This window comes from Theropithecus gelada, chromosome 9 (genome assembly GCF_003255815.1).
Source record: "Theropithecus gelada isolate Dixy chromosome 9, Tgel_1.0, whole genome shotgun sequence".
NCBI lineage: Eukaryota > Metazoa > Chordata > Mammalia > Primates > Cercopithecidae > Theropithecus > Theropithecus gelada.
Window position 1 is genome coordinate 14,800,802 of NC_037677.1, and position 11,865 is coordinate 14,812,666.

The following is an 11,865-nucleotide window of genomic DNA, read 5'->3' on the forward strand; positions in this document are numbered from 1 at the left end:
TCATCTCTAGGCCTGTGTGCAGCTGGGTGGGTTTGGGGGAGGGTGTCACTATTCACCAGCTCCCAGTTGGAGGCATGAGAAGGCCTTGGCCTAACTTTTCACGGTCCCAAACTGTGGAGTTTGGAGGGGCAGATCTGGCCTTTCCTGGGTCAACATAGGGCACCCGTGTAGGGGCACAAGCTCACGATCCATCAGCCAGCCTAGTTGTGTTTGAAGAAGGATTCCTTGCTGTCATTCACGCTGGGCTTGATCATGTCACTGCCAAGCTTCCAGCCAGCAGGACAAACTTCCGGGTGTTCATCTGTGTACTGAAAGGCCTGGACCAGCCGCAGGGCCTCATCCACAAATTGTCCCACAGGCCAATCATCAACAGTGATCTAGGGAAGGACATCCTTGCCATGGATGATAAAGAGGCCCCTGCAGGCCAGGCGTGGTGGCTCACAGCTGTAATCCCAACACTTTGGGAGGCCAAGGCAGGCAGATCACCTGAGGTGGGGAGTTTGAGACCAGCCTGACCGACATCAAGAAACCCCGTCTCTACTAAAAATACAAAAATTAGCCAGGCGTGCTGGCACACTCCTGTAATCCCAGCTACTCAGGAGGCTGAGGCAGGAGAATCGCTTGAACTGGGGAGGCGGAGGTTGCAGTGAGCCGAGATTGTGCCATTGCACTCCAGCCTGGACCACTCCGTCTCAAAAAAAAAAAAAGAGGCCCCTGCAGACAATGCCCTCGTCTGTTTTCGGCACGTCATACTTCTCAGACACACTTCAGGTCACGTCAGCAAGCAGAGGGTTGTCCAGGGGGCCCAAGCCTGCCTCCCTCCTTCCAGGGGCTGTTGCTCCAAGCCAGACGGGTGAACTGAGTCCACTGAGGTCCCTAGCACTTCGCAGCTTTCAGAAGTCCTCAGCATAGTCGCTGAATGCGATGATCTCTGTGGGGGCACACGAAAGTGAAGTCCAAGGCTCAGTGGCTCAACCTGTAATCCCAGCACTTTGGGAGGCCGAGGCTGGCAGATCACCTGAGGTCAGGAGTTCAAGACTGACCTGACCAACGTGGTGAAATCCCATCTCTACTAAAAATACAAAATTAGCAGGGCGGGGTGGCACATGGGTGTCCCAGCTACTTGGGAGGCTGAGGCAGGAGAATCGCTTGAACCCAGGAGGCAGAGGTTGCAGTGAGCCGAGATCGAGCCACTGCACTCCAGCTTGGGCAACAGAGCCAGACTCTGTTTCAAACAAAAAAAGTGAAGTCCAGAGGATGGAAAAAGAGGATCACGTGCTTCCCTCTGTAGTCCAACAGCTTTACCTCCTGTAGGCTCCATCCACCACAGCAGTGGCCCTGAAGTCAGGGGTGAGCTTTCCGATGTGCACGTTACCGGAGGCCATGACTGAAAGCTCCATGGGCAAAGGCCAGACGCAGGATAACCAGATGTGTGGACCTGCGTTCTCAGCACTCTGGGCACCCTGTATCTATTTACCTGGCCACTCTGCCTGTAAAAGACACGAGCAGAATTCTCTTGAGTCATGCAGAGGAGACAGGAGGCCCGCTCCTCTTGTTCTCCGGCCTGAGCCTGCTTCTTTATTTTCTTATTATTTTTTATTATTATTATTATTTAGAGATGATCTCACTCTGCTGCCCAGTCTCAAGTTCAGTGGCATGATCATGACTCACTGCAGCCTCTAACTCCTGGCTCAAGCGATCCTCCCACCTCAACCTCCAGAGTAGCTGGGACTACAGGCACACACTACCACGCCTGGCTAATTATTATTATTTTTTAAATTTCTTCTAGAAACAAGGTCTTGCTCTGTTGCCCAGGCTGCTCTTGAACTTCTGGCCTCAAATGATCCTCCCACCTCAACCTCCCAAAGTGCTGAAATTACAGGTGTGAGCCACTGTGCCCAATCTGGCCTGAGCTGGCTTCTCTAGCCCAACTCTCCACTCCTGGGTCACAACATGAGAACCCCTGTAGGGACAAGGCCCCAGTGCACTTGATTTGACTGGCACTCTCTACTGTGCACGGGGCCTCGCCCTGCCTGGCGCCCACTTCCAGAGCCCGCCTAACCTCCAAGTCCTGCGGCTGCCGCTCTGCCTGTGCCTAGGATCCGCCCATGTGGCTCTGCTGGGGCTGCCAGGCTCCCTCTTTAGCGACACATCCACACTTGGTTTCCCCCTGGGTTTCTTATGTGTCCGCTCTGAGGAATAATTCAGCCTGATTCCTGATTCCGTGCAATCTGAGACCCTGCTCGGATTCTAGATCCTGTGACCCTAGCTCTCAACAGATCTGTCCTGTCCTGTTTTTTTGTTTTTGTTTTTGTTTTTGTTTTTGTTTTAAGATGGAGTTTTATGCCAGGCGCGGTGGCTCAAGCCTGTAATCCCAGCACTTTGGGAGGTTGAGGCGGGCAGATCACCTGAGGTCAGGAGTTCAAGACCAGGTTGTAGTGAGCCGAGATCGTGCCACTGCACTCCAGCCTGGGCGACAAGAGCGAAACTCCATCTCAAAAAAAAAAAAAAAAAGATGGAGTTTTGCTCTGTCACCCAGGCTGGAGTGCAATGGCACGACCTCAGCGCACTACAACCTCTGCCTCCTGGGTTCAAGCGATTCTCCTGCCTCAGCCTCCCGAGTAGCTGGGATTACAGGCACACGCCTCCATGCCCAGCTAATTTTTGTATTTTTAGTGGAGGGGGGGTTCCACCATGTTAGCCAGGTTGGTCTCGAACTCCTGACCTCAAGCGATCCAACTGCCTCGGGCTCCCAAAGTGCTGGGATTACAGGTGTGAGCCACCGCGCCCTACCCTGTCCTCTTAAAATGGTTCTGCCTGCTGACTTGATGTTAGAGTGTAGCTCAGAGAGGATTTTTGTTTTTAAGAAGCAGCAGCCACTATCAGTCCAGAGGCCCTACTTCCATAAACCCAGCCACTCTCCTTGAAATCCTGTTATCGAAAGCCCTGAGCCAATTCTGAAGGCAGGAGTCCATGTGCAGCCAGGCAGAGTCCCAGCCAGCACCCTCTCCATGGGCTTGCTTTGCTCAGGGGCGGCAGCGACTGGGGGGCACCTTCTGCACTTTTATTCTGGCTCAGCAGGTGAGTCTCCAATAGAGTCTGGGCCAGAGTCCTTAGAGAGAGCTGTGGCATCCAAGAAAACAGAATTCAAACTCACTTCTGGATCTCTTTGTGATGCCAGATGCTCTGCTGGCTCCTGGGGACACACGCTCACTCAACGACCGAATGCCCTGGGACTCCCTTGCAATGGCAGGCCATGTGAATGGGGCCATCCTGCCAGCTGGTAGCCTCCAAGATGGGACACAAAGATGCCTCCCTGTGACCTGTTAAAGTCTGACCTTCAGCCAGAGGACATAAAGTACCAAATCTGTGTTTGTTTGCTGGTCTGCCATGACAAAACACCACCAACTGAATGGCTTAAAGCCACATAAATCTATTGTCTCCCAGTTCTGGAGCCCAGGAGTCCAAAATCAAGGTGTTGGCAGGGTCGTGCTCCCTCTGACGCCTGCAGGGGAAAACGCTTCCTTGACTCAGCCTAACTTCTGGTGGTTTGCTGGTCACCTTTGGCATTCCTTGGCTTCTGACAGGTCTCTCCTACCTTCTTTTGTCACATGGCATTCTCCCCTGTCTTGTGGGCCAGAGGCTGCCCATGAACAAAACATTTTAACACACACTGGTTCGTATTTAACAGACGAAAATCAGAAAAGTGTGGATTTCCATAGGACTTTGTAACTGTGACCACAGCTTAGGCTTTGCTGGGGAGCAGGTGACAGTCTTATCACCAGTGTGAGTGTACATGGGTTTGTTGTGTCTTTTTCCAAGAATAAGCACAGAGGAAGGGTGGAGGGAATGGGTTCTGTGCATGTGAGGTGGGATGTGAGAGTGCGGACAGAGGGAGAAAGACAAAATGCCCAGAGGCAGGCTGGACGTGGTGGCTCATGCCTATAATCCCAGCACTTTGGGAGGCTGAGGTGGGCGGATCAAAGCCTGGCCAACATGGTAAAACCCTGACTGTACTAAAAATACAAAAATTAGCTGGTTATGGTGGTGCCTGCCTGTCTTCCCAGCTATCTGGGAAGCTGAGGCAAGAGAATTGCTTGAACCTGGGAGGTGGAGGTTTTCCTGATTACACCACTGCACTCCAGCCTGGGCAACACAGTTAACTCCTTTTTATATATAAAGAAAGGAGTTTCGCTCTTGTCACCCAGACTGGAGTGCAGTGGCGCGATCTTGGCTCACTACAACCTCCGCCTCCCGGGTTCAAGCGATTCTCCTGCCTCAGCCTCCCGAGTAGCTGGGATTACAGGCCCCCGCCACCACGCCCAGCTAATTTTTTCTGTATTTTTAGTAGAGACAGGGTTTCACCATGTTGGCCAGGCTGGTCTTGAACTCCTGGACAATATATATACATATTGTCCAGAGGCAGGAGCTGGTGGCAAATAATGCCCTGGGTAGGTTGGGGCAGGATAGCTGTGTGTGAGAAGCTGGAGGCCCAACACTCACCCCTCTGTGGCCCTGTCCCCGGGCTGTGTTCCTGAAATTCACACAACTGTCCTCACCCGCCCTGGGTCCCTGCAGAACCATCCATCCAACCTCTCAAGGATTTCCTACTTCTCTGGCAATTTCCTCAATCACCAGAAGAGGATTTTATTTTCTTTTCTTTTTTGAGACAGAGTTTTGCTCTCTTTTGCCCAGGCTGCAGTGCAGTGGAACAATCTTGGCTCATTACAACTTCCATCTCCTGGGTTCAAGTGATTCTCCTGCCTCAGCCTTCTGAGTAGTTGGGATTACAGGTGCCCGCCACCAAGCCTGGCTAATTTTGTATTTTTAGTAGAGACAGGGTTTCACCATGTCGGTCAGGCTGGACTCAAACTCCTGGGCTCAAGCCATCCTCTTGCCTCAGCCTCTCAAAGTGCTGGGATTACAGTCATGAGCCACTACATCCAGGAAAATGGATCCTTAATGTATAAATATACTGGGAGTGAAAGAGGGAAAATAGGAATATGTTGTACTGGGAAGAAAAAACTTTTTCTCAATCCTCTTAGGTTTGGAAATTGGAACCCAGGCTGAGTGCAGTGGCTCATGCCAGTAATCTCAGCAGTTTGGGAGGCCGAGGCAGGCGGATCACCTGAGGTCGGGAGTTCGAGACCAGCCTCACCAACATGGAGAAACCCCGTCTCTACTGAAAATACAAAATTAGGCCGGGTGCGGTGGCTCACGCCTGTAACCTTAGCACTTTGGGAGGCTGAGCCGGGTGGATCACGAGGTCAGGAGTTCAAGACCATCCTGGCCAAGGTGGTGAAACCCTGTCTCTAATGAAAATACAAAAATTAGCTGGGCGTGGTGGTGGTTGCCTGTAATCCCAGCTACTTGGGAGGCTGAGGCAGAGAACTGCTTGAACCTGGGAGGTGGAGGATGCAGTGAGCCAAGATCATGCCACTGCACTCCAGCCTGGGCAATAGAGTGAGACTTTGTCTCAAAAAAAAAAAAAAAAAATTAGCCAGGTGTGGTGGCATATGTCTGTAATCCCAGCTACTCAGGAGGCTGAGGCAGGAGAATCGCTTGAACCTGGGAGGCGGAGGTTGCGGTGAGCCGAGGTGGCGTTGATGCACTCACACCTGGGCAATAAGAGCAAAACTCCGTCTCAGGAAAAAAAAAAAAAAAAAAGAAAAAGAAAAAAAGAAAGAAAAGAAATTAGAGCCTTGCGAATTAAACTGACAATACAGATTAGCAAGAGGAAAGACAGATTTAATTATGTGCATCTGGGATTTTGCAGAAAAATGTGACTCCAGCGAGTGGTTAGAATTTGGGGGTTAAATACCACCTTCATAGGTGAAGGGAGGGGAGCAGGGCACTTAAGGGAAGACCAATGACTTTTTTTGTTTTGAGACAGAGTTTCACTCTTGTTGCTCAGGCTGGAGTGCAATGGTACGATCTCGGCTCGCCACAACCTCTGCCTCCCGGGTTCAAGTGATTCTCCTGCCTCAGCCTCTGGAATAGCTGGGATTATAGGCATGCGCCACCACACCCGGCTAATTTTTGTATTTTTCGTAGAGACGGGGTTTCTCCATGTTGGTCAGGCTGGTCTCGAACTCTTGACCTCAGGTGATCTGTTTGCCTAGGTGACAAATTATTTTTAAGAAAGATATATGGGTCCTTAGAACAGATGGGAAATAGGAGAGTTTTATGACAACGTCTAGGTGTGGTGACAGCTTCTCTTTGTCTCCAGTGATAGAAGTCAGTCTTCCCTGCCCGCTTCTCTGAAGGGAATGTTTTTCATGTTATTTTTGGGGAGGCTCTGCTTGTTAGGCAGATAAGAACTCAAAGGACTTCTCAAAATATTTTTTATGGCTGGCGTGGTGGCTCACGCCTGTAATCCCAGCACTTTGGGAGGCCAAGGTAGGCGGATCATTTGAGGTCAGGAGTTCGAGACCAGCCTGGCCAACATGGCGAAACCCTGTCTCTACTAAAAATACAAAAATTAGCCGGGCCTGGTGGCACGAACCTATAATCCTGGCTAGTCAGGAGGCTGATGCAGGAGAATCGCTTGAACCTGGGAGGTGCAGGTTGCAGTGAGCTGACATTGTGCCATTGCACTCCAGCCTGTGTGACAGAGCAAGACTCCGTCTCAAAAATAAAGACGGGAGTTTATTATTTATTTATTTACTCTTAGAGATGGGTGTCCCCCTGTCAGTCATCCTGGAGTGCTGTGGTATAATCATAGCTCACTGCAGCCTCAAACTCCTGGGCTCAAGTGATCCTCCCACCTCTGCCTCTCGCGTAGCTGGTACTACAGGCATGTGCCCCTGCACCTGGCTAATTTTCTTATTTTTTGTAGAAATGGGGGACTGGCTATGTTGCCTAGGCTGGTCTCGAGCACCAAGACAAGCGTATTTATTTATTTATTTAAAACATTTTTAAAACAGAAATGGGGTCTTCTTACATTGCCCAGGCTGGTCTTGAACTCCTGACCTCAAGCGATCCTCCTGCCTTGGACTCCCAAAGTGCTGAGATTATAGGCATGAGCCACCGCACTCAGCACTCAGCAAGACATGAGTTTATTAAGAAATATCGGCCGGGCGCGGTGGCTCATGCCTGTAATTCTAGCACTTTGGGAGGCCAAGGCAGGTGGATTGCCTGAGCTCAGGAGTTCGAGACCAGCTGGGCAACTCGGTGAAACCCCATCTCTACTAAAATACAGAAAATTAGTTGGGCGTGGCGGCATGTGCCTGTAATCTCAGCTACTTGAAAGGCTGAGACAGGAGAATCGCTTGAACCCAAGAGACGGAGGTTGCAGTGAGCCGAGATTGTGCCATTGCACTCCAGCCTGGGTGACAGAGCAAGACTCCATCTCAAAAAAACAAAAACCAAAAAACAAAAAAAAAGAAAAAGAAATAAAAAAATAAATATCTACAGCTGCAGGACTCATAGGGAGACCTGAAGAGGGAGACTCTAGACTGTGCTTCCACACAGGTTCCTAAGTGCACTCAGAAATGGCCACCAAGGGAGTGACAGCCACTACCAAAACCAGGGACCACTGTGCCCGATGGTCACTGCCCCAGCTGTCAGCAGCAGGCCAGCCTGTACTCCACAACCCACACCTGCAAAACGCAGGCCTGTCGCGCTGCCTCCCTCCCCACTCAGTTCCAAATCAACGAGGGACAAAGGTCCAGGTGATAGGTGAAACCCACCCCCCAAAGCCGTCCCTTAGTGGTGAGAGATGCTGGGAATGGAAGTGATTTTTAAATGCTCTGTTGGGAAAGTGGCTTTACTATATGTGGAACTATTCAGTAGAATTTTATGCAGCGTGGTAGCTCATGCCTGCAATCCCAGCACTTTGGGAGGCTAGGGTGAGACAATTGCTTGAGGCCAGGAGTTCAAGACCAGCCTGGGCAATATAGTGAGATCCTGTCTCTACAACAAAACAAAAACATTAGCGGGGTGTGGTGGTGCATGCCTGTAGTCCTAGCTACTCAAGAGGCTGAAGTGGGATGATCACTTGAGCCCAGGAGTTCAAGGCTGCAATGAGCTATGATTTTGCCACTATACTCCAGCCTGGGCTAAGTATGCATATTACTTTGATAAAAAGAATTTTAAAAGCTGGGCGTAGTGGCTCGCGCCTGTAATCCCAGCACTTTGGGAGGCCAAGTCAGGCAGATCACTTGAGGTCAGGAGTTTGAGACCAGCCTGGCCAACATGGTGAAACCCCGTCTCTACTAAAAATATAAAAATTAGCCAGGCTTGGTGGTGCACACCTGTAATCCCTACTACTCAGGAGGCTGAGGCAGGAGAATTGCCTGAATCTGGGAGGTGGAAGTTGCAGTGAGCTGAGATCGCACCACTGCACTCCAGCCTGGGTGACAAGAGTGAAACCCTGTCTCAAAAAAAAAAAAAAAAAAGAAATAAAAAGTATAAAAAAGAAAAAGGTTTTGTGATCTTTAAATAGAGCTAACTTCTAGCATTATCAAGCAACAGGATGCACTGGCATTTTCATGGGAGTAGGCGGAACATTCTCGGAAGCTTTGGTTTTCCTCTTCTCCTTTATTCTAAGGGCTGCAGAGAAGCCATCTCACTGGCCGCACTTAAGTAGAGGGTAGGCAGGGAGCTACGTCTTTAATTAGGAAAGAAAGGCCCTTGGAAACCTGGTGCCTTCTTCCCCAGGGCCTTCTTACAAGCTCATACTCCTCACTTCCCCTTTCCCAAGGCCCCTGAACATCCAGATCTGTATCAGCATTTGAAACTTGATGATCCTAACAGCAGTCCTCTGAAATTGCACTGTGTCTTTGGTCAGACAGCTGGCTGAGCACCTCCCCAGGGAGAGGTGGCCATGAAGGAAGGCGGAAGTTGCATACACCCAATGGCATGTTTATAGCAGTTTTGCAGCTTATACACACACACATGCATACACACACACACATATATATTTTTTACAACCTGCCTAATCTAAAGCTTTGTGTTTGGTGTGAGAACCTCTGTGATGAGCCAGCCCTGGAGAGCAAAGGAACAGAACAGGGGTAGGAAGAAAGGACCACTTGTCACAGAGAAGGGCAGCGTCAGTTCAGCAGGGGTCTGTGTTACCTGTGAACATGGGTACACTGGAGTGAACCGGCCACACGCAGCCAGGGCTCCCCGGGGCATGTCTGGCTTCGCTGGATGGCAGATCACGGAACACAGAGGGGAAGCCCAGAAGGAACTGCAAGGAATTTTTTTTTTTTTTTTGAGATGGACTCTTGCTCTGTCACCCAGGCTGGAGTACAATGGCATGATCTTGGCTCACTGCAACCTCTGTGTCCCAGGTTCAAGCAATTCTCCTGCCTCAGCCTATGGAGTAGCTGGAATTACAGGCACGTGCTACCACACCCGGCTAATTTTTGTATTTTTAGCAGAGACGAGGTTTCACCATGTTGGCCAGGCTGGTCTTGAACGCCTGACCTCAAGTGATCCGCCCACCTTAACCTCCCAAAATGCTGGGATTACGGGTGTGAGCCACCATGCTTGGCCAGGAATGCTTTTAATGGAATCTTCAGGAAAGGGAGAAATTTCCAGAACAACTTCACATTTAACTAACTTTTAAGGTTCACAGTTTTTATTTATTTGTTTGTTTGTATTTTTAATAGTATAAAGATCACTGATCGGCCAGGCGTGGTGGCTCACACCTGTAATCCTAGCACTTTGGGAGGCCGAGGTGGGTGGATCACCTGAGGTCAGGAGTTCGAGACCAGCCTGGTCCAACATGGTGAAACGCCGTCTCTACTAAAAATACAAAAATTAGCCAGGTGTAGTGACGTGTGCCTGTAATACTAGCTACTGAGGAGGCTGAGGCAGGAGAATTTCTTGAACCTGGGAGGCGGAGGTTGCAGTGAGCCAAGATCATGCCATTGCACTTGAGCCTGGGAGACAAGAGCAAATTCCATCTCAAAATAAAATAAATAAATAAATGGCCGGGCGCGGTGGCTCAAGCCTGTAATCCCAGCACTTTGGGAGGCCGAGGCAGGTGGATCACGAGGTCAGGAGATCGAGACCATCCTGGCTAACATGGTGAAACCCCGTCTCTACTAAAAATACAAAAAACTAGCCGGGCGTGGTGGCGGGCGCCTGTAGTCCCAGCTACTCAGAGGCTGAGGCAGTAGAATCGCTTGAACTGGGGAGGCGGAGGTTGCAGTGAGCCGAGATTGTGCCATTGCACTCCAGCCTGGACCACTCCATCTCAAATAAATAAATAAATAAATAAATAAAAATAAAAAAATAAAGATCACTGGTCAATGGGGACACCATACAGTGTCAAGTCCACATTCACTTTCACCGTCCCAGAGTGGAAAGGCATGCATTTCTTTTCTCCTCGCTGACTTGCTAACTACCCTCACTCTGGCACTCAGCAGAGAGAGCAGCCCCCGCCACACCCCAAATGCACACAGGGCCTGACCCCAGTTCAGTTACTCTTTTACTCACAAATTAGACCCTGGGCACGTTGATGACTGATGTACGTTGTGTTTTTTTCTGTTGAAATTCACTTCTGGAAATGGACGGTTGGGGAAAAGAGGTTCCACAGTGAAAACATTGCTGCAAATTATAAAAACCACTTTCTGAAGAAAGAAAGAGTTTGGGCTGAGTGTGGTAGCTCAGCCTATAGTCCCAGCACTTTGGGAGACTGAGGCAGGAGGATTGCTTGAACCCAGGAGTTTGAGACCAGTCTGGGCAATATAGCGAGATTCCCTCTCTACAAAGATTTTTTTAAAAATTAGGTAGGCATGGTGGTGTACGCCTGTAGTCCTAGGTACTCAGGAGGCTAAGGCAGGAGGACCCCTTGAGCTCAGGAGGTTGAGGCTGCAGTGAACTATGACTGAGCCACTGCACTGCAGCCAGGGTGACCGCAAGACCCTGTCTCAATAAATAAATAAATAAACATAAAAGAAAGAAAAGAGAAAAAGAAAATGGCTAAGAGGAGAGGCAGGGGAAGATGCCTCTTTGGAAATAGCGTCTCACATACTGTCCAGGCTGGGCTCAAACTCGTGATCCTCCTGCTTCAGCCTCTCAAGTAGCTGGGACTACAGATGCATGCTGCTGTGTCCAGCCACTGTGCCCTTTTGCCCCAATTGCCTCAGACTCTGGTGCAGAATGAGCACTGTATCCTGGTGTGGCCAGGGACCCAGGTGCCAGGTGGCAACTGGAGCTCAGAGGCTGTCATTCAGGCCTGGACTCATTGCACGCACAGCCAGAAAGGGCTCCGGAGAGGCATCAGCAGCTGGGCACTTCCACCACCATCCAGGGATTGAGGCTGGGAAGGCCTGAGCCCTCACCCCACATGAGGCTGCCTCTGGGAGTGCCTGGCTGGGTCTGCCTTGGGAAGTCGGACAGAACTGAGGAGAGGGAGAATCTAGAGACCATTCCTGACCCTTGAAAGTGTGTCCTGAGATTATGCAGTGTAGGATCCTTGAAGAAGTAGTATCAAGACAAGAATAAAAAAGAAAGGTGGGACGCAATGGCTCACACCTATAATTCCAGCACTTTGGGAGGCCGAGGAAGGCAGATCATGAGGTCAGGAGTTCGAGACCAACCTGGCCAACACAGTGTAACCCAGTCTCCACTAAAAAAGCAAAAATTAGCTGGGCGTGGTGGTGCATGCCTGTTATCCCAGCTACTCAGGAGGCTGAGGCAGGAGAATTGCTTGAACCCAGGAGACAGAGGTTTCAGTGAGCCGAGATCGCGCCACAGCCCTCCAGCCTGGGCAACAGAGTAAGAGTCAGTCTAAAAAAATGAAAAAAAGAAAGAGAGCTAAAAGGAAACTCACTAACAGGAGACCTGGGTATAAGCGGGCATTTCCCCTTCCCCTGGGTGTAAGTGGGCCTCTCCTCTTCCCCTGGGTTG

General features: G+C 50.2%; 1 pseudogene; it reads right to left on the reverse strand.

Moving 5' to 3' along the window:
* Window positions 1-200: 200 nt before the first annotated feature.
* LOC112631986 lies at window positions 201-1,385 on the reverse strand (annotated as a pseudogene).
* Window positions 1,386-11,865: the final 10,480 nt, after the last annotated feature.